The sequence below is a fragment of the Leuresthes tenuis genome, unplaced genomic scaffold (assembly GCF_036924035.1).
Source record: "Leuresthes tenuis unplaced genomic scaffold, fLeuTen1.0.hap1 SCAF_1, whole genome shotgun sequence".
NCBI lineage: Eukaryota > Metazoa > Chordata > Actinopteri > Atheriniformes > Atherinopsidae > Leuresthes > Leuresthes tenuis.
Window position 1 is genome coordinate 5557335 of NW_027325355.1, and position 17917 is coordinate 5575251.

A 17917-nucleotide genomic window follows, 5' to 3' on the forward strand; every position below is an offset into this window, starting at 1 on the left:
CCACCTCCCATATATCAACTACGCAAACAAAATGTAAGGACTTGCGTGCGGCCGTAGCCACCGTGATATGACGACACCGCCCCCACTGAGGAACTCATCTCAAATGTTATGGTAATTTGCAACAATGTGTCCTGTCAACTCACCTGCATCACTAATATACGCCTGGTTGTTTCGGAATAAATCCATAATTTTTACCATTTTGATGCACTCTCCTCCAGCATCTGCTTCTTCTTCATTCTGGCCTATTCGGGCCCTCCTTTCTCCTTTCTCTTATTTCCCTCCATCAGGTGTAACACAGAGCAAAACTAACATGCAATTCCGATTCCTCTTCGACCGTATGAACATCCGCTACTTCAACCTTGCCCGCTTTCTCTGACAGCCGCTCATTCATCTCATTCATATATATATATGTGTGTGTGTATAGATAGATATACATGTGTGTAGATATATATATATATATATATTGGTTGGAAGTTAATCAGGACTACTTCCATAGCTGTCGGAAATCTTGGAGATATTCACGGGAACAGGCTTGATTGACAACAGTTTTAACTCAATGGGCCGCTCATGAACTTCACACGGCTGCGCAGGACAGTCTGCAGGCTGGTTCTCTTGAGCTCATTGGCCAACCGGGAAATCTCCCGGTCGTCCCGATGGCCACTCCGCCTCTGAACGCAATCGACTGGTTGGGATCTCCTGATTTAAACCAGTGGTCATCAACCTTTTTCAGCCCAACCTCTACATAATGTTTTAATTGAACAACTTGGACAAGCCTGTGCTTCCTTCTATCATTTAGAAATGTTGTACCACAAGTTCCTTTTCAGAAGTTCATCATGACAAAGTATAATTAGTAAAAAAGCAAAAAACCCTGAATGTGTGCAGCTCTGTCTGTCAAGGTCCAGTTAGAATATGTTGGTTAGTGTAGGATAGCTTAGAGAAATCTTTTGTGTGAACTCTTACATACTACTTAATATTTTTTACATTGCACAGCACTCTACCTTATTACTGCATACATGGTCTGTTATTTGTACTTACATTTTATACTTATAGCTTATTGTTTTTGCTACTTTTTTGCACATACTAGCATATATTTGATACTTTTTATCCTTATACTTTTAATATTTTCTTATATTAAGACTTTTTTTTATTCAGTTTTATTTTATTTTACTGTGTTGTTAGAGAGACCGAAAGTAAATATGTCTATGAATTACACAATTGACAATGAAGCTGACTTTGGCTTTGAAAAAAATCTCATTCTTCTTCCTGTCTGTCATTGCAGAAACTTATAGCCAAAGAGGGATCAAGATGGCACTGCTGTAAGCACTGTGGGAAAGTTTTCAAAAGATCGTCACAGCTGAGGTATCATCACAGGCTTCATACTGGAGAGAAACCTTACAGCTGTGGTCAGTGTGGGGCAGCTTTCACTCAATTATCTAATCTGAAGACACACCAACGTATTCACACAGGAGAGAAACCTTACAGCTGTGGTCAGTGTGGAGCAACTTTCACTACATTTTCCCGTCTTAAGACACACCAACGTATTCACACAGGAGAGAAACCTTACAGCTGTGGTCAGTGTGGGGCAGCTTTCGCTACATCTTCCCATCTTAAGACACATCAACGTATTCACACAGGAGAGAAACCTTACAGCTGTGGTCAGTGTGGAGCAGCTTTCACTACATTTTCCTGTCTTAAGACACACCAACATATTCACACAGGAGAAAAACCTTACAGCTGTGGTCAGTGTGGGGCAGCTTTCACTCAATTATCTGATCTAAAGACATACCAACGTATTCACACAGGAGAGAAACCATACAGCTGTGGTCAGTGTGGGGCAGCTTTCACTCAATTATCTAGTCTAAAGACACACCAACGTATTCACACAGGAGAAAAACCTTACAGCTGTGGTCAGTGTGGAGCAGCTTTCACTCAATTATCTAACCTGAAGAGACACCAACGTATTCACACAGGAGAGAAACCTTACAGCTGTGGTCAGTGTGGAGCAGCTTTCACTACATTTTCCTGTCTTAAGACACACCAACATATTCACACAGGAGAAAAACCTTACAGCTGTGGTCAGTGTGGGGCAGCTTTCACTCAATTATCTGATCTAAAGACATACCAACGTATTCACACAGGAGAGAAACCATACAGCTGTGGTCAGTGTGGGGCAGCTTTCACTCAATTATCTAGTCTAAAGACACACCAACGTATTCACACAGGAGAAAAACCTTACAGCTGTGGTCAGTGTGGAGCAGCTTTCACTCAATTATCTAACCTGAAGAGACACCAGTGTAGTCGCTGCAGATAAATGATTGGTTTAAATTAGGGGTGCAACGGATCAAAAATCTCACGGTTCGCGGATCAGAGTCATGGATCGGATCATTTTTTGTATCAGCAAAAAAAAAAAAAAAATATAAACATAAGTTTAATCTTTTTGTTTATTAACACTTTTAAATAATTAAATTAAAATATATAAAAGCATCTTAGTGTGCACAAGGCATCATATCTTCTTTTTAACATAATTAATGGAAAACAACTTAAAGTGCAACATTAAAAGGCATATTTCCTTCCTATAAACACACCCATACCGTTTGCGATGGCTTTAACCCGGTTGGATTGTGCAACATGGGACTGCATAATTGCCGCGGTGATATGCCGTTGTTGAGCAGCCTCCGTTTTCACTCCTGTCAGTGAAACACTGGGGTGATGTTGCTTCAAATACGTGGCCATGCTTTATGCGTTTCCACTATTATTTGACTTTCTTGTGCCACAGTGCCTACACACCGTAATGGTTTTATCCACTAACCTCTTTTCCCCATACAGGGGACTTAAATGACGCAGGGCGTTCAAGCTCCTCCGTTCCTCCGCTCGCCACGCTGTGAGTGGACTGAACATGCGCATGAACTTTTTTTTTTTTTTTTTTTCATAAATCAATCTGCATATCGTGGATCAATGACGATCCGTTGAACCACTAGTTTGAATCAACAAGATGAGAAAACATTCACCTGGGAGCAGCAACAGGCACTACCAATCAAAAGCCTTTCATTTGTTCAAATTAACAATTGGAGTGGATTACCACCTTCTCTTGTCAGGACTTTTGCTCTGAATGTTCTGTGGGTAGCACAAGTTTGAAGAACGATTGAAAGTGCTTTATTTTTTGTTAGGATTGTTTTAACTGTGGACAGATCTCCCACTGTTCAAGAGAAACATGGCATCAATTGTGAGTTGAAGAACAGATATGCAATCTGTTTGAAAGTAGAAACATGTTTTATTCTGTTGTACTGAACATGTTTGGTTTTTTTTTAAGTTAAGATTCACAAACAGACAACATCTGTAGAAGCAATATATCATTTAAGTTTGATGTGAAGTCTAGCTGCATCTTATGACGTCATCTGCTTCCTCATCTCCATAATCCTTTGATACATAATTGATACATTGTGTGGGTAAGGGTGGTTTCGGTTAGGGCTGAACAATTAATAGCATTTGCAATAAAATCGCACTTTGAAAAAATTTGATTTTTCTAATCACATATGTTCCAATTTAAGTAAAAAAAAAAAAAAATCAACTGACCAAAACGATGATGGCCTCAGGCACAACCATGACAGCCTAAAGAAACTTTAGTGTCAAAGAGGAGTAGTGCCTCAGTGGTGTGGAATTATTTTGGTTTAAAAAAAGAGGATGCTGCACAGCGCCAGGTGTTGTGTATATATGTCTTGCTACTGTTGCTGCCTTGCGAGGAAACCTGATAAACTTAAAAAAAAAACATTTAAATATGTAAGGGGTCCGGGAGTGGAACTTCCAAGAACTGCTTAGCTTCCAAGATCAGGCGTGTTCTTGGAAGCAAAGCAGGGTTGGGCCTGGTTAGTACTTGGATGGGAGACTGCCTGGGAATACCAGGTGCTTCTCGAGGCTTATGCAGTTGTGTATGTGGAGAGGAGCACCTGGGAGAGAACACACCCCTTGGGGAGGCCGGTGCTCATGGTCTGTGGTCATATTTATTCTCTTCAGGATAACTTTACATTAAATGGAAAACTATCCTTCCTTCCATTTGATTTACATGGTTTCAGGGGGACTTGGGCCTATCTGTCACAGAAACTCATCAACATTTGAATCCAAGAACAAGTCTGAAACTAAATGAAAAACCGCAGCCCCAAATGAACGTTGGCATGATATAGGCTGTGTCAAATGCAAAAGCAAAGGTATGAGGATCAAAGCCAACAATGACCTGGAACATCTCAGAAGATCCAGGATCAGCAACATGGAGACTGAGAGCCAAAAAGAAACTGAGATGTCTTGTCAGCTGAAGCTGATCAACTTCCTGATGTGTCATGAGGTGATCACATGTTTCAACAAAATACATCAAATAACAGCTGAAGCTGCATTACAGACAATAAGAGATGTGGAAGCAGCATCAAAGCTGAAAAATATGAACTTTAAACCTCGTTGGATGTGAAATGAAATGTGCTGAAGAGCAGGATTTCTACACACGTCAGTCATCATCATGATGTGAGTGTTCAGCTGCATAGAAACATAAGAAGAAGAAGCTCCACTTTAAGACTGTGTGATTCCAGTGATGATGGCTTCCTTGACTCCTCTCTCAAACCATCTGTCTTCTCTGTCCAGAATGTGGACATTACTGTCCTCAAAAGAGTGTCCCTTCTTCTTGAGATGTAGGTGCACTGCTGAGTTTGACCTGAAGAGGTGGCTCTCCTATGTTGTGCCATGCGCTCGTGCAGCTGTTGTTTGGTCTCTCCTATAAAGAGGTCTTTGCTGCACTGCATACACAACACCACCCAGTTTGTGTTCGGGCGTTTAATCCTTTGAATGAACCAGTATCTGTCTGAGGGTGTTCTTGGGTTTATTGAAATTAGTTGTATAAACTCAGTTCAATGAGGCCTACAAGCTGTGAATAGTTGAAAGAGACTTTAGGTAATATGTCTGTATTACGACTTAAAATCAGCAAAGATGTTCTGAGTCAAAGTGAGCAGAACACAGGCAGAGTTCAGTCTGAATGAACAGAACAGGAGCTTAAACCTCCTCTACATCCCTGTGAGCAGGATGAAGGCGTCCTCTTGTGTTAGTTTTCAGATTTCAGCTGTGAACCTGCAGGACGACATGAGAAAAGAGATATTTAAACATCTGTAATATCACACTGTGTCAGTTTGTTCACAGGACTCACAACCTGTAACACTGATGCTGCTTTCAGGGAACTTCTTCCTGTTATTGTTTGTTTTTTTGTGAACTTTAACTTTATCAATAAGTGGCAGACCAAACAGCGCAGTCACCTCTCCATCTGTGGTCTCCAAACCCGACTGAAACTGAGGAGTCTGCTGGAAACTCCACTTTACTCTGACCCGCTCCACCCAAACTCGTACCTGTGACGATCCAAAAACAATACGTGGAACAGAACAATGAGAGTTAAACAGTTCTCAGCCCCACCACAAAACCTTTTAATTCATTTGGATGACATGATCCTTTCTTCATCATATTCTCATTAATGATCAGAGCTGAGTCAGATTTCTTTGAAAAGTCCATCGCTGACAGCAGCAGAAAGTGACTAAATATACTGAACATAATTACAATGTTTTCAGTATTTTTAGCTTGTGCTACTTTCTATTTGTGCTCCACCACATTCAGAGACTCTGTTGTACCTTTTAGTCCACTACATTCATCTGATAACTTCAGCACATTCAGACTAATACTAAAAAACATCAGAAAGAACAGAATCAGATCATAGAATATGATGTAAGATCACACACATCACCTTTAATCATTCCATAACACGTTATTCCAAAGTGTGCCATTCTGCCTCATTTATTCTATTTTTTACATTCAAATATGTTTTCATATGAATGTTTTTGTAATTTGAGTAAAATCAAAAGTAAATCTACAGTTTTTACCTGAAACAAAATCTCTGTGGTTCTGATTCTGTGACTTTTGTCCAAGAATTCTTCGTCCACTTCTTGCCTCTGAGAACAAATGACATCTCCTGTAATGACTGACATCATATAATATTGTTACATTTAGCTTTGATTTGAATCACTTTGAAGTTTCATGTCGTTCTTTTTGTTTTCTGAGTTTCTTCCAACATCTCAGAACACGTTCAGAAACAAGTTTGAAGCGTTTGTGAGCAAACAGGTGAAACCCAGAATATGATCCTGAACCAAAGCAACTCTTCCAGCCACAGATGGCTTTCAACAAATATCTCTGAAACAAAGCAGTTACTTGTTGCAGCCGTGTGTTGCCACCATGAGGGATGCTGGTGGTGTGACAGCCTCACTCCCATTTTCACAGAAACACAATTCATGATCAGGATGAATCCACAATTTATTATTTCCAGAAAAACATCCAGAATCAGAACATTTAGTTTCTGGGTTACCAAGTAGATCATTACTGAGAGTTTTCAAAGCAGCAGCAACATTTGATCTCTGAAACAGATCAAAGTAAGTTTAACTGCAGAATTATTTTCACATTTACAAAGTGATGAGATGTGAAAAGAATCTGTGATAAAGGAAGGTCTGCTGATTTCTCTGTTTGGCTCCATGAAGTGGAAGAGAAACAACAACATACAAACACATCAACACAAGGATTCAACTAACATTCAGAGCTCAGAGAAGTTTAGATTTTCATGTGGAGAAATCTTTCTGTGAATAAAACTCAGCATTAGCAGTGATATCCTCCATGGCTGCACAAACAGGAAAAAGCAGCAAATAAACAACAGAACAGCAGCGCAGAGACATCACAGCAATGAACTCTCAGCAACAAACTGACTGAATACCTTTATTTCACTTCACACAGCTCAGCTGTGGCTCCAGTCCATCCAATCCTAACTCCAGCATAGAGCGGCTGAGTGAATGTGGTCTGGACTCTGTGGAGGAGAGTCATGGCTTCAGAGACGCTGTAGAAGGACAGAATACCTGCTCTGTGATCCAGGTACACTCCTACTCTGGAGGACTGAGGACCTGAGATGGAGGCTTTCAACTTGTTGGACCAAAATTCAAAACTGTTTTGGGAACATTTTAATGCCCAAGATTTGTCATTACGTCCAAATCCACATTCATTCCCTGTTCTGCTGATGTTCTTGTATGCGACTGCTACATCAGCTCCTCCCCCTCTCCTCTCCACCTCCCAGTAACAGCGTCCAGTCAGACTCTCTCTGCTCAGGACCTGACACCATTCCGTGAATCTGTCTGGATGAGCAGAATAAGACTGAGGTTGTCTCATTACTGTCACTTTTCTGTTCCCCTCTGACACTAACAGATATGTGTTTGCTGTGTTTGGATCCAGTGTGATGTCACATGAATATTTTAAGAAGGCAGCTCTGGTGCTGGTTTCACCTCAATCCAGGCAGGATTGTTCAAGGGGTTGTTGAATTCTTATTTGTTCTCTGTTGAAGGGAAAGATAAATTCATTAACCTTCCACTTAAAGCTCAACATGAAGAAAATTGGTTTCTCTGAATCTATCAGATCAACATTGTCCGATACTTTTAGCAGGCAGCTGTACAGGAAATGTAAATGTTGCTGTTTCTTAGTATTTTCATGCTTTTCATTTATATTTATATAATCAGCCCTGCTCTGCAGCAGCTTGAAATTCATAAATCATGATCTTCTGCTGAAATGCTCACCTGAATCTTCAGACTGATGCATTCAAGTGCGTGACATGAAACATGAGCTCTCATACGGCTGTTGGACTTCAGAAGAGGTAAAAACCTGCAGAGCTGACCCCTAACCTGCAAACTGACTGCATCAGACATGTTTGATCATAATCTATCTATCGAGCTCTGTATGCTGACTGGTGTCTTCAGGCTGAGTCTGATAGAAACCCTCTTTGTCTCTTTGTCTCTGTGTATAAAATAAGCTGCATCTTAAGATGGAGTTCCTGTGGTGTTTTGTCCACTCTTGTCCACACTGAAAACACAAACAGCATAAAACAGCAGAATGACTTCTTTTCCAGCCTTTTTCAGTTGGCAGGAAACAACAAAACGCTTCACAGCAAACATCTGTTCAGAAGTGAGAAAACCCAGCTGAGCAGATCAGTGATTTCTGTGCGGCTCAGATAACATTTCATGTTAGGCTGCAGTCTGAGGTGCTGATAAAGGCTTTATTTTATGATCATGCTGTTATGCAGCTAAGTCTATATACATCCTGGTCAGTGAGGGGATTTAAACTGAGGAGGCAGGATTACTTTTACCTCTGATGAGCTCAGTTATTAAGCGGAGAAAAGCATCATTTTTATCTGGACAGAGGGATGAACGTGAGAGAAAAAGTGGCTTTAATATATTAACCTGAAATAACGTGACTGTACTCTGACAACATCACGGTCCATCTGATGCCCCCAAAACCCTGAACTCTAAACCACTGCAGGGATTTCTGTACATCTATAATGGAGGAGTGGGAGATCCTGTCAGAACTTCTATCTGTGATGAGCATCTGAAGCAGAAGATGTTTCACAGCTCAGATGGTTGAGGTCTGAAATGTAACCTGTGTGGGGACAGGCAAAGATGTAGAAGACAAAAAGTGGAGGCTCCAGATGGTGATAGAATATAACGACTCTGTTTCTTTCAACTGAGGCTTCAGACAGATCCCAAACTGACCTCTGACCTCAAGACTCCTGCATGATAATAACATCCATGCAACCAAAGACCTGAAGGAGTTGCACTGATCTGAAAGACAAAAGGACGGTGATGTTACCATCCATCCCCCATGATTTCAGACATTAACTCAACCACAAACTTGGACAAACTCCTTCACCACAGTAATTACTCTACATCCTGATGAGGGACATTAAAAACAAACGTTTCTAACAATTTCTATCTAAACTATAAATAATTGGAGGGATTTTTCAACAGTGACAGTTAAGGAGTGTCATCAGGTGAATGAGATCAGCTCAGGAATGAAAACACAGTTTACACTAAATACAGTCTGTGGTTTACACAAGCCTCAGTGAAAATAAATACAATTATTATTCAGAATATCTTGGTGGTTTACATTGTTGCACATATTTTCAACACAGTCATCATGTGCTATGAAAAGCTGAATGTCAGAAATAAACTGAAATGATGGAGAGTATTCATAAGAGCAACTGGACTTCTTTTTTGATCTTGAAGACGTTGAATTTTGATGGGACAGCAGCTTCCTCTTTGGTTTTTGTAGAGAAGTACAGTAGAACAACCGAGTACTAACCAGGCCCGACCCTGCTTAACTTCACAGGGTGATCAGACGTTGCAACAAAAGACATGCAGGTGGTAGAGAGAAGAGAAAAAGCTTGAAGCACCTGGTATTCCCAAGCGGTCTCCCATCCAAGTACTAACCAGGCCCAACCCTGCTTGGCTTCCGAGATCAGACAAGGTCGGGCATATTCAGGGTGGTGAGACTGTAAGCGACAATGTCTGTGACAAATGTGCATTATATAGGTACTGGAATCATACGGTTACTCTATGTAACCAGATAATTGCCGAGAAAGGCTGATATGTAGTGGGCACATCTTCATCCCTGATGTGATTATTACCTGCAGTTGAAACTGAGACTCTCAGATCACTTCGTGTCTGCCAACAAAGCAGCAGCAGCTGAAGATGACCTACTTCCTCATGTGTCACAGGGTGATCAGACGTTGCAACAAAAGACATGCAGGTGGTAGAGAGAAGAGAAAAAGCTTACAGCACCTGGTATTCCAAAGCAGTCTCCCATCCAAGTACTAACCAGGCCCAACCCTGCTTGGCTTCCGAGATCAGACGAGGTCAGGTATATTCAGGGTGGTGTGGCCGTAAGCAACAATATCTGTGAACAATGTGCATTATATAGGTACTGGAATCATACGGTTACACTATGTAACCAGATAATTGCCGAGAAAGGCTGATATGTAGTGGGCACATCTTCATCCCTGATGTGATTATTACCTGCAGTTGAAACTGAAACTCTCAGATCACTTCGTGTCTGCCAACAAAGCAGCAGCAGCTGAAGATGACCAACTTCCTCATGTGTCACAGGGTGATCAGACGTTGCAACAAAAGACATGCATGTGGTAGAGAGAAGAGAAAAAGCTTAAAGCACCTGGTATTCCCAAGTGGTCTCCCATCCAAGTACTAACCAGGCCCAACCCTGCTTGGCTTCCGAGATCAGACGAGGTCTGGCATATTCAGGGTGGTGTGACTGTAAGCAACAATGTCTGTCACAAATGTGCATTATATAGGTACTGGAATCATACGGTTACTCTATGTAACCAGATAATTGCAGAGAAAGGCTGATATGTAGTGGGCACATCTTCATCCCTGATGTGATTATTACCTGCAGTTGAAACTGAGACTCTCAGATCATTTCGTGTCTGCCTACAAAGCAACAGCAGCTGAAGATGACCAACTTCCTCATGTGTCACAGGGTGATCAGACGTTGCAACAAAAGACATGCAGGTGGTAGAGAGAAGAGAAATAGCTTACAGCACCTGGTATTCCCAAGTAGTCTCCCATCCAAGTACAAACCAGGCCCAACCCTGCTTGGCTTCTGAGATCAGACGAGGTCAGGCATTTTCAGGGTGGTGTGGCCGTAAGCAAAAATATCTGTTAACAATGTGCATTATATAGGTACTGGAATCATACGGTTCCTCTATGTAACCAGATAATTGCCGAGAAAGGCTGATGCGTATTGGGCACATCTTCTTCCCTGTCGTGAATATTCTCTCCAGCGGAAACTGAGACTCTCAGATCACTTCGTGTCTGCCAACAAAGCAGCAGCAGCTGAAGATGACCAACTTCCTCATGTGTCACAGGGTGATCAGACGTTGCAACAAAAGACATGCAGGTGCTAGAGAGAAGAGAAAAAGCTTACAGTACCTGGTATTCCCAAGTAGTCTCCCATCCAAGTACTAACCAGGCCCAACCCTGCTTGGCTTCCGAGATCAGACGAGGTCGGGCATGTTCAGGATGGTGTGGCCGTAAGCAACAATATCTGTGAACAATGTGCATTATATAGGTACTGGAATCATACGGTTACTCTATGTAACCAGATAATTGCCAAGAAAGGCTGATATGTAGTGGGCATATCTTCATCCTTGATATGATTACTACCTTTAGTTGAAACTGAGACTCTCAGATCACTTCGTGTCTGCCAACAAAGCAGCAGCAGCTGAAGATGACCAACTTCCTCATGTGTCACAGGGTGATCAGACGTTGCAACAAAAGACATGAATGTGGTAGAGAGAAGAGAAAAAGCTTACAGCACCTGGTATTGCCAAGCGGTCTCCCATCCAAGTACTAACCAGGCCCAACCCTGCTTGGCTTCCGAGATCAGACGAGGTCAGGCATTTTCAGGGTGGTGTGGCCGTAAGCAACAACATCTGTGAATAATGTGCATTATATAGGTACTGGAATCATACGGTTACACTATGTAACCAGGTAATTGCAGAGAAAGGCTAACTTGTAGTGGGCACATCTTCTTCCCTGTCGTGATTATTATCTGCAGTTGAAACTTAGAATCTCAGATCACTTCGTGTCTGCCAACAAAGCAGCAGCAGCTGAAGATGACCAACTTCCTCATGTGTCACAGGGTGATCAGACGTTGCAACAAAAGACATGCAGGTGGTAGAGAGAAGAGAAAAAGCTTACAGCACCTGGTATTCCCAAGCGGTCTCCCATCCAAGTACTAACCAGGCCCAACCTTGCTTGGCTTCTGAGATCAGACGAGGTTGGGCATGTTCAGGGTGGTGTGGCCGTAAGCAAAAATATCTGTGAACAATGTGCATTATATAGGTACTGGAATCATACGGTTACTCTATGTAACCAGATAATTGCCGAGAAAGGCTGATATGTAGTGGGCACATCTTCATCCCTGATGTGATTATTACCTGCAGTTGAAACTGAGACTCTCAGATCACTTCGTGTCTGCCAACAAAGCAGCAGCAGCTGAAGATGACCAACTTCCTCATGTGTCACAGGGTGATCAGACGTTGCAACAAAAGACATGCAGGTGGTAGAGAGAAGAGAAAAAGCTTACAGCACCTGGTATTCCCAAGCGGTCTCCCATCCAAGTACTAACCAGGCCCAACCTTGCTTGGCTTCCGAGATCAGACGAAGTCGGGCAAATTCAGGGTGGTGTGGCTGTAAGCAACAATGTCTGTCACAAATGTGCATTATATAGGTACTGGAATCATACGGTTACTCTATGTAACCAGATAATTGCAGAGAAAGGCTGATATGTAGTGGGCACATCTTCATCCCTGATGTGATTATTACCTGCAGTTGAAACTGAGACTCTCAGATCACTTCGTGTCTGCCAACAAAGCAGCAGCAGCTGAAGATGATCAACTTCCTCATGTGTCACATGGTGATCAGACGTTGCAACAAAAGACATGCAGGTGGTAGAGAGAAGAGAAAAAGCTTACAGCACCTGGTATTCCAAAGCAGTCTCCCATCCAAGTACTAACCAGGCCCAACCCTGCTTGGCTTCCGAGATCAGACGAGGTCAGGTATATTCAGGGTGGTGTGGCCGTAAGCAACAGTATCTGTGAACAATGTGCATTATATAGGTACTGGAATCATACGGTTACTCTATGTAACCAGATAATTGCAGAGAAAGGCTGATATGTAGTGGGCACATCTTCATCCCTGATGTGATTATTACCTGCAGTTGAAACTGAGACTCTCAGATCACTTCGTGTCTGCCAACAAAGCAGCAGCTGAAGATGACCAACTTCCTCATGTGTCACAGGGTGATCAGACGTTGCAACAAAAGACATGCATGTGGTAGAGAGAAGAGAAAAAGCTTACAGCACCTGGTATTCCCAAGCGGTCTCTTATCCAAGTACTAACCAGGCCCAACCTTGCTTGGCTTCCGAGATCAGACGAGGTCGGGCAAATTCAGGGTGGTGTGGCTGTAAGCAACAATATCTGTCACAAATGTGCATTATATAGGTACTGGAATCATACGGTTACTCTATGTAACCAGATAATTGCAGAGAAAGGCTGATATGTAGTGGGCACATCTTCATCCCTGATGTGATTATTACCTGCAGTTGAAACTGAGACTCTCAGATCACTTCGTGTCTGCCAACAAAGCAGCAGCAGCTGAAGATGACCAACTTCCACATGTGTCACAGGGTGATCAGACGTTGCAACAAAAAACATGCAGGTGGTAGAGAGAAGAGAAAAAGCTTAAAGCACCTGGTATTCCCAAGTGGTCTCCCATCCAAGTACTAACCAGGCCCAACCCTGCTTGGCTTCCGAGATCAGACGAGGTCTGGCATATTCAGGGTGGTGTGACTGTAAGCAACAATGTCTGTCACAAATGTGCATTATATAGGTACTGGAATCATACGGTTACTCTATGTAACCAGATAATTGCAGAGAAAGGCTGATATGTAGTGGGCACATCTTCATCCCTGATGTGATTATTACCTGCAGTTGAAACTGAGACTCTCAGATCACTTCGTGTCTGCCTACAAAGCAACAGCAGCTGAAGATGACCAACTTCCTCATGTGTCACAGGGTGATCAGACGTTGCAACAAAAGACATGCAGGTGGTAGAGAGAAGAGAAAAAGCTTACAGCACCTGGTATTCCCAAGTAGTCTCCCATCCAAGTACTAACCAGGCCCAACCCTGCTTGGCTTCTGAGATCAGACGAGGTCAGGCATTTTCAGGGTGGTGTGGCCGTAAGCAAAAATATCTGTTAACAATGTGCATTATATAGGTACTGGAATCATACGGTTCCTCTATGTAACCAGATAATTGCCGAGAAAGGCTGATGCGTATTGGGCACATCTTCTTCCCTGTCGTGAATATTCTCTCCAGCGGAAACTGAGACTCTCAGATCACTTCGTGTCTGCCAACAAAGCAGCAGCAGCTGAAGATGACCAACTTCCTCATGTGTCACAGGGTGATCAGACGTTGCAACAAAAGACATGCAGGTGCTAGAGAGAAGAGAAAAAGCTTACAGCACCTGGTATTCCCAAGTAGTCTCCCATCCAAGTACTAACCAGGCCCAACCCTGCTTGGCTTCCGAGATCAGACGAGGTCGGGCATGTTCAGGGTGGTGTGGCCGTAAGCAACAATATCTGTGAACAATGTGCATTATATAGGTACTGGAATCATACGGTTACTCTATGTAACCAGATAATTGCCAAGAAAGGCTGATATGTAGTGGGCATATCTTCATCCTTGATATGATTACTACCTTTAGTTGAAACTGAGACTCTCAGATCACTTCGTGTCTGCCAACAAAGCAGCAGCAGCTGAAGATGACCAACTTCCTCATGTGTCACAGGGTGATCAGACGTTGCAACAAAAGACATGCATGTGGTAGAGAGAAGAGAAAAAGCTTACAGCACCTGGTATTCCCAAGCGGTCTCCCATCCAAGTACTAACCAGGCCCAACCCTGCTTGGCTTCCGAGATCAGACGAGGTCAGGCATTTTAAGGGTGGTGTGGCCGTAAGCAACAATATCTGTGAATAATGTGCATTATATAGGTATTGGAATCATACGGTTACACTATGTAACCAGGTAATTGCAGAGAAAGGCTAACTTGTAGTGGGCACATCTTCTTCCCTGTCGTGATTATTATCTGCAGTTGAAACTTAGAATCTCAGATCACTTCGTGTCTGCCAACAAAGCAGCAGCAGCTGAAGATGACCAACTTCCTCATGTGTCACAGGGTGATCAGACGTTGCAACAAAAGACATGCAGGTGGTAGAGAGAAGAGAAAAAGCTTACAGCACCTGGTATTCCCAAGCGGTCTCCCATCCAAGTACTAACCAGGCCCAACCTTGCTTGGCTTCTGAGATCAGACGAGGTTGGGCATGTTCAGGGTGGTGTGGCCGTAAGCAAAAATATCTGTGAACAATGTGCATTATATAGGTACTGGAATCATACGGTTACTCTATGTAACCAGATAATTGCCGAGAAAGGCTGATATGTAGTGGGCACATCTTCATCCCTGATGTGATTATTACCTGCAGTTGAAACTGAGACTCTCAGATCACTTCGTGTCTGCCAACAAAGCAGCAGCTGAAGATGACCAACTTCCTCATGTGTCACAGGGTGATCAGACGTTGCAACAAAAGACATGCATGTGGTAGAGAGAAGAGAAAAAGCTTACAGCACCTGGTATTCCCAAGCGGTCTCTTATCCAAGTACTAACCAGGCCCAACCTTGCTTGGCTTCCGAGATCAGACGAGGTCGGGCATATTCAGGGTGGTGTGGCTGTAAGCAACAATGTCTGTCACAAATGTGCATTATATAGGTAATGGAATCATATGGTTACTCTATGTAACCAGATAATTGCCGAGAAAGGCTGATATGTAGTGGGCACATCTTCATCCCTGATGTGATTATTACCTGCAGTTGAAACTGAGACTCTCAGATCACTTCGTGTCTGCCAACAAAGCAGCAGCAGCTGAAGATGACCAACTTCCACATGTGTCACAGGGTGATCAGACGTTGCAACAAAAAACATGCAGGTGGTAGAGAGAAGAGAAAAAGCTTAAAGCACCTGGTATTCCCAAGTGGTCTCCCATCCAAGTACTAACCAGGCCCAACCCTGCTTGGCTTCCGAGATCAGACGAGGTCTGGCATATTCAGGGTGGTGTGACTGTAAGCAACAATGTCTGTCACAAATGTGCATTATATAGGTACTGGAATCATACGGTTACTCTATGTAACCAGATAATTGCAGAGAAAGGCTGATATGTAGTGGGCACATCTTCATCCCTGATGTGATTATTACCTGCAGTTGAAACTGAGACTCTCAGATCACTTCGTGTCTGCCTACAAAGCAACAGCAGCTGAAAATGACCAACTTCCTCATGTGTCACAGGGTGATCAGACGTTGCAACAAAAGACATGCAGGTGGTAGAGAGAAGAGAAAAAGCTTACAGCACCTGGTATTCCCAAGTAGTCTCCCATCCAAGTACTAACCAGGCCCAACCCTGCTTGGCTTCTGAGATCAGACGAGGTCAGGCATTTTCAGGGTGGTGTGGCCGTAAGCAAAAATATCTGTTAACAATGTGCATTATATAGGTACTGGAATCATACGGTTCCTCTATGTAACCAGATAATTGCCGAGAAAGGCTGATGCGTATTGGGCACATCTTCTTCCCTGTCGTGATTATTATCTGCAGTTGAAACTTAGAATCTCAGATCACTTCGTGTCTGCCAACAAAGCAGCAGCAGCTGAAGATGACCAACTTCCTCATGTGTCACAGGGTGATCAGACGTTGCAACAAAAGACATGCAGGTGGTAGAGAGAAGAGAAAAAGCTTACAGCACCTGGTATTCCCAAGCGGTCTCCCATCCAAGTACTAACCAGGCCCAACCTTGCTTGGCTTCTGAGATCAGACGAGGTTGGGCATGTTCAGGGTGGTGTGGCCGTAAGCAAAAATATCTGTGAACAATGTGCATTATATAGGTACTGGAATCATACGGTTACTCTATGTAACCAGATAATTGCCGAGAAAGGCTGATATGTAGTGGGCACATCTTCATCCCTGATGTGATTATTACCTGCAGTTGAAACTGAGACTCTCAGATCACTTCGTGTCTGCCAACAAAGCAGCAGCAGCTGAAGATGACCAACTTCCTCATGTGTCACAGGGTGATCAGACGTTGCAACAAAAGACATGCAGGTGGTAGAGAGAAGAGAAAAAGCTTACTGCACCTGGTATTCCCAAGCGGTCTCCCATCCAAGTACTAACCAGGTCCAACCTTGCTTGGCTTCCGAGATCAGACGAGGTCGGGCAAATTCAGGGTGGTGTGGCTGTAAGCAACAATGTCTGTCACAAATGTGCATTATATAGGTACTGGAATCATACGGTTACTCTATGTAACCAGATAATTGCAGAGAAAGGCTGATATGTAGTAGGCACATCTTCATCCCTGATGTGATTATTACCTGCAGTTGAAACTGAGACTCTCAGATCACTTCGTGTCTGCCAACAAAGCAGCAGCAGCTGAAGATGACCAACTTCCTAATGTGTCACATGGTGATCAGACGTTGCAACAAAAGACACGCAGGTGGTAGAGAGAAGAGAAAAAGCTTACAGCACCTGGTATTCCAAAGCAGTCTCCCATCCAAGTACTAACCAGGCCCAACCCTGCTTGGCTTCCGAGATCAGACGAGGTCAGGTATATTCAGGGTGGTGTGGCCGTAAGCAACAGTATCTGTGAACAATGTGCATTATATAGGTACTGGAATCATACGGTTACTCTATGTAACCAGATAATTGCAGAGAAAGGCTGATATGTAGTGGGCACATCTTCATCCCTGATGTGATTATTACCTGCAGTTGAAACTGAGACTCTCAGATCACTTCGTGTCTGCCAACAAAGCAGCAGCTGAAGATGACCAACTTCCTCATGTGTCACAGGGTGATCAGACGTTGCAACAAAAGACATGCATGTGGTAGAGAGAAGAGAAAAAGCTTACAGCACCTGGTATTCCCAAGCGGTCTCTTATCCAAGTACTAACCAGGCCCAACCTTGCTTGGCTTCCCAGATCAGACGAGGTCGGGCAAATTCAGGGTGGTGTGGCTGTAAGCAACAATATCTGTCACAAATGTGCATTATATAGGTACTGGAATCATACGGTTACTCTATGTAACCAGATAATTGCAGAGAAAGGCTGATATGTAGTGGGCACATCTTAATCCCTGATGTGATTATTACCTGCAGTTGAAACTGAGACTCTCAGATCACTTCGTGTCTGCCAACAAAGCAGCAGCAGCTGAAGATGACCAACTTCCACATGTGTCACAGGGTGATCAGACGTTGCAACAAAAAACATGCAGGTGGTAGAGAGAAGAGAAAAAGCTTAAAGCACCTGGTATTCCCAAGTGGTCTCCCATCCAAGTACTAACCAGGCCCAACCCTGCTTGGCTTCCGAGATCAGACGAGGTCTGGCATATTCAGGGTGGTGTGACTGTAAGCAACAAT

General features: G+C 43.1%; 1 protein-coding gene, 11 non-coding genes and 12 pseudogenes across 12 annotated transcripts in view; all 24 read right to left on the minus strand.

Moving 5' to 3' along the window:
• Positions 1 to 17917, minus strand: part of LOC140301715 (NLR family CARD domain-containing protein 3-like) — a 483071-nt gene that overhangs the window by 361893 nt on the left and 103261 nt on the right. The gene's annotated exons all lie outside the window — the stretch shown is intronic.
• LOC140285322 (5S ribosomal RNA) lies at positions 9266 to 9384 on the minus strand (annotated as a pseudogene).
• LOC140297830 (5S ribosomal RNA) lies at positions 9654 to 9772 on the minus strand. Its single transcript, XR_011913530.1, has one exon. It is a non-coding gene; the product is annotated as a 5S ribosomal RNA (ribosomal RNA).
• LOC140300218 (5S ribosomal RNA) lies at positions 10042 to 10160 on the minus strand (annotated as a pseudogene).
• On the minus strand, positions 10430 to 10548 carry LOC140292261 (5S ribosomal RNA). Its single transcript, XR_011912530.1, has one exon. It is a non-coding gene; the product is annotated as a 5S ribosomal RNA (ribosomal RNA).
• Positions 10818 to 10936, minus strand: LOC140298391 (5S ribosomal RNA). The gene has a single exon (XR_011914043.1). It is a non-coding gene; the product is annotated as a 5S ribosomal RNA (ribosomal RNA).
• LOC140298339 (5S ribosomal RNA) lies at positions 11206 to 11324 on the minus strand. The gene has a single exon (XR_011913996.1). It is a non-coding gene; the product is annotated as a 5S ribosomal RNA (ribosomal RNA).
• On the minus strand, positions 11594 to 11712 carry LOC140310287 (5S ribosomal RNA; annotated as a pseudogene).
• Positions 11982 to 12100, minus strand: LOC140298791 (5S ribosomal RNA). Its single transcript, XR_011914399.1, has one exon. It is a non-coding gene; the product is annotated as a 5S ribosomal RNA (ribosomal RNA).
• LOC140297831 (5S ribosomal RNA) lies at positions 12370 to 12488 on the minus strand. The gene has a single exon (XR_011913531.1). It is a non-coding gene; the product is annotated as a 5S ribosomal RNA (ribosomal RNA).
• Positions 12755 to 12873, minus strand: LOC140319276 (5S ribosomal RNA; annotated as a pseudogene).
• LOC140300219 (5S ribosomal RNA) lies at positions 13143 to 13261 on the minus strand (annotated as a pseudogene).
• On the minus strand, positions 13531 to 13649 carry LOC140297583 (5S ribosomal RNA). The gene has a single exon (XR_011913311.1). It is a non-coding gene; the product is annotated as a 5S ribosomal RNA (ribosomal RNA).
• On the minus strand, positions 13919 to 14037 carry LOC140307496 (5S ribosomal RNA). Its single transcript, XR_011915824.1, has one exon. It is a non-coding gene; the product is annotated as a 5S ribosomal RNA (ribosomal RNA).
• LOC140280127 (5S ribosomal RNA) lies at positions 14307 to 14425 on the minus strand. Its single transcript, XR_011909388.1, has one exon. It is a non-coding gene; the product is annotated as a 5S ribosomal RNA (ribosomal RNA).
• On the minus strand, positions 14695 to 14813 carry LOC140310294 (5S ribosomal RNA; annotated as a pseudogene).
• LOC140305798 (5S ribosomal RNA) lies at positions 15080 to 15198 on the minus strand (annotated as a pseudogene).
• On the minus strand, positions 15468 to 15586 carry LOC140300220 (5S ribosomal RNA; annotated as a pseudogene).
• Positions 15856 to 15974, minus strand: LOC140297705 (5S ribosomal RNA). Its single transcript, XR_011913422.1, has one exon. It is a non-coding gene; the product is annotated as a 5S ribosomal RNA (ribosomal RNA).
• On the minus strand, positions 16244 to 16362 carry LOC140310301 (5S ribosomal RNA; annotated as a pseudogene).
• LOC140302004 (5S ribosomal RNA) lies at positions 16632 to 16750 on the minus strand (annotated as a pseudogene).
• On the minus strand, positions 17020 to 17138 carry LOC140297832 (5S ribosomal RNA). The gene has a single exon (XR_011913532.1). It is a non-coding gene; the product is annotated as a 5S ribosomal RNA (ribosomal RNA).
• LOC140293085 (5S ribosomal RNA) lies at positions 17405 to 17523 on the minus strand (annotated as a pseudogene).
• On the minus strand, positions 17793 to 17911 carry LOC140300221 (5S ribosomal RNA; annotated as a pseudogene).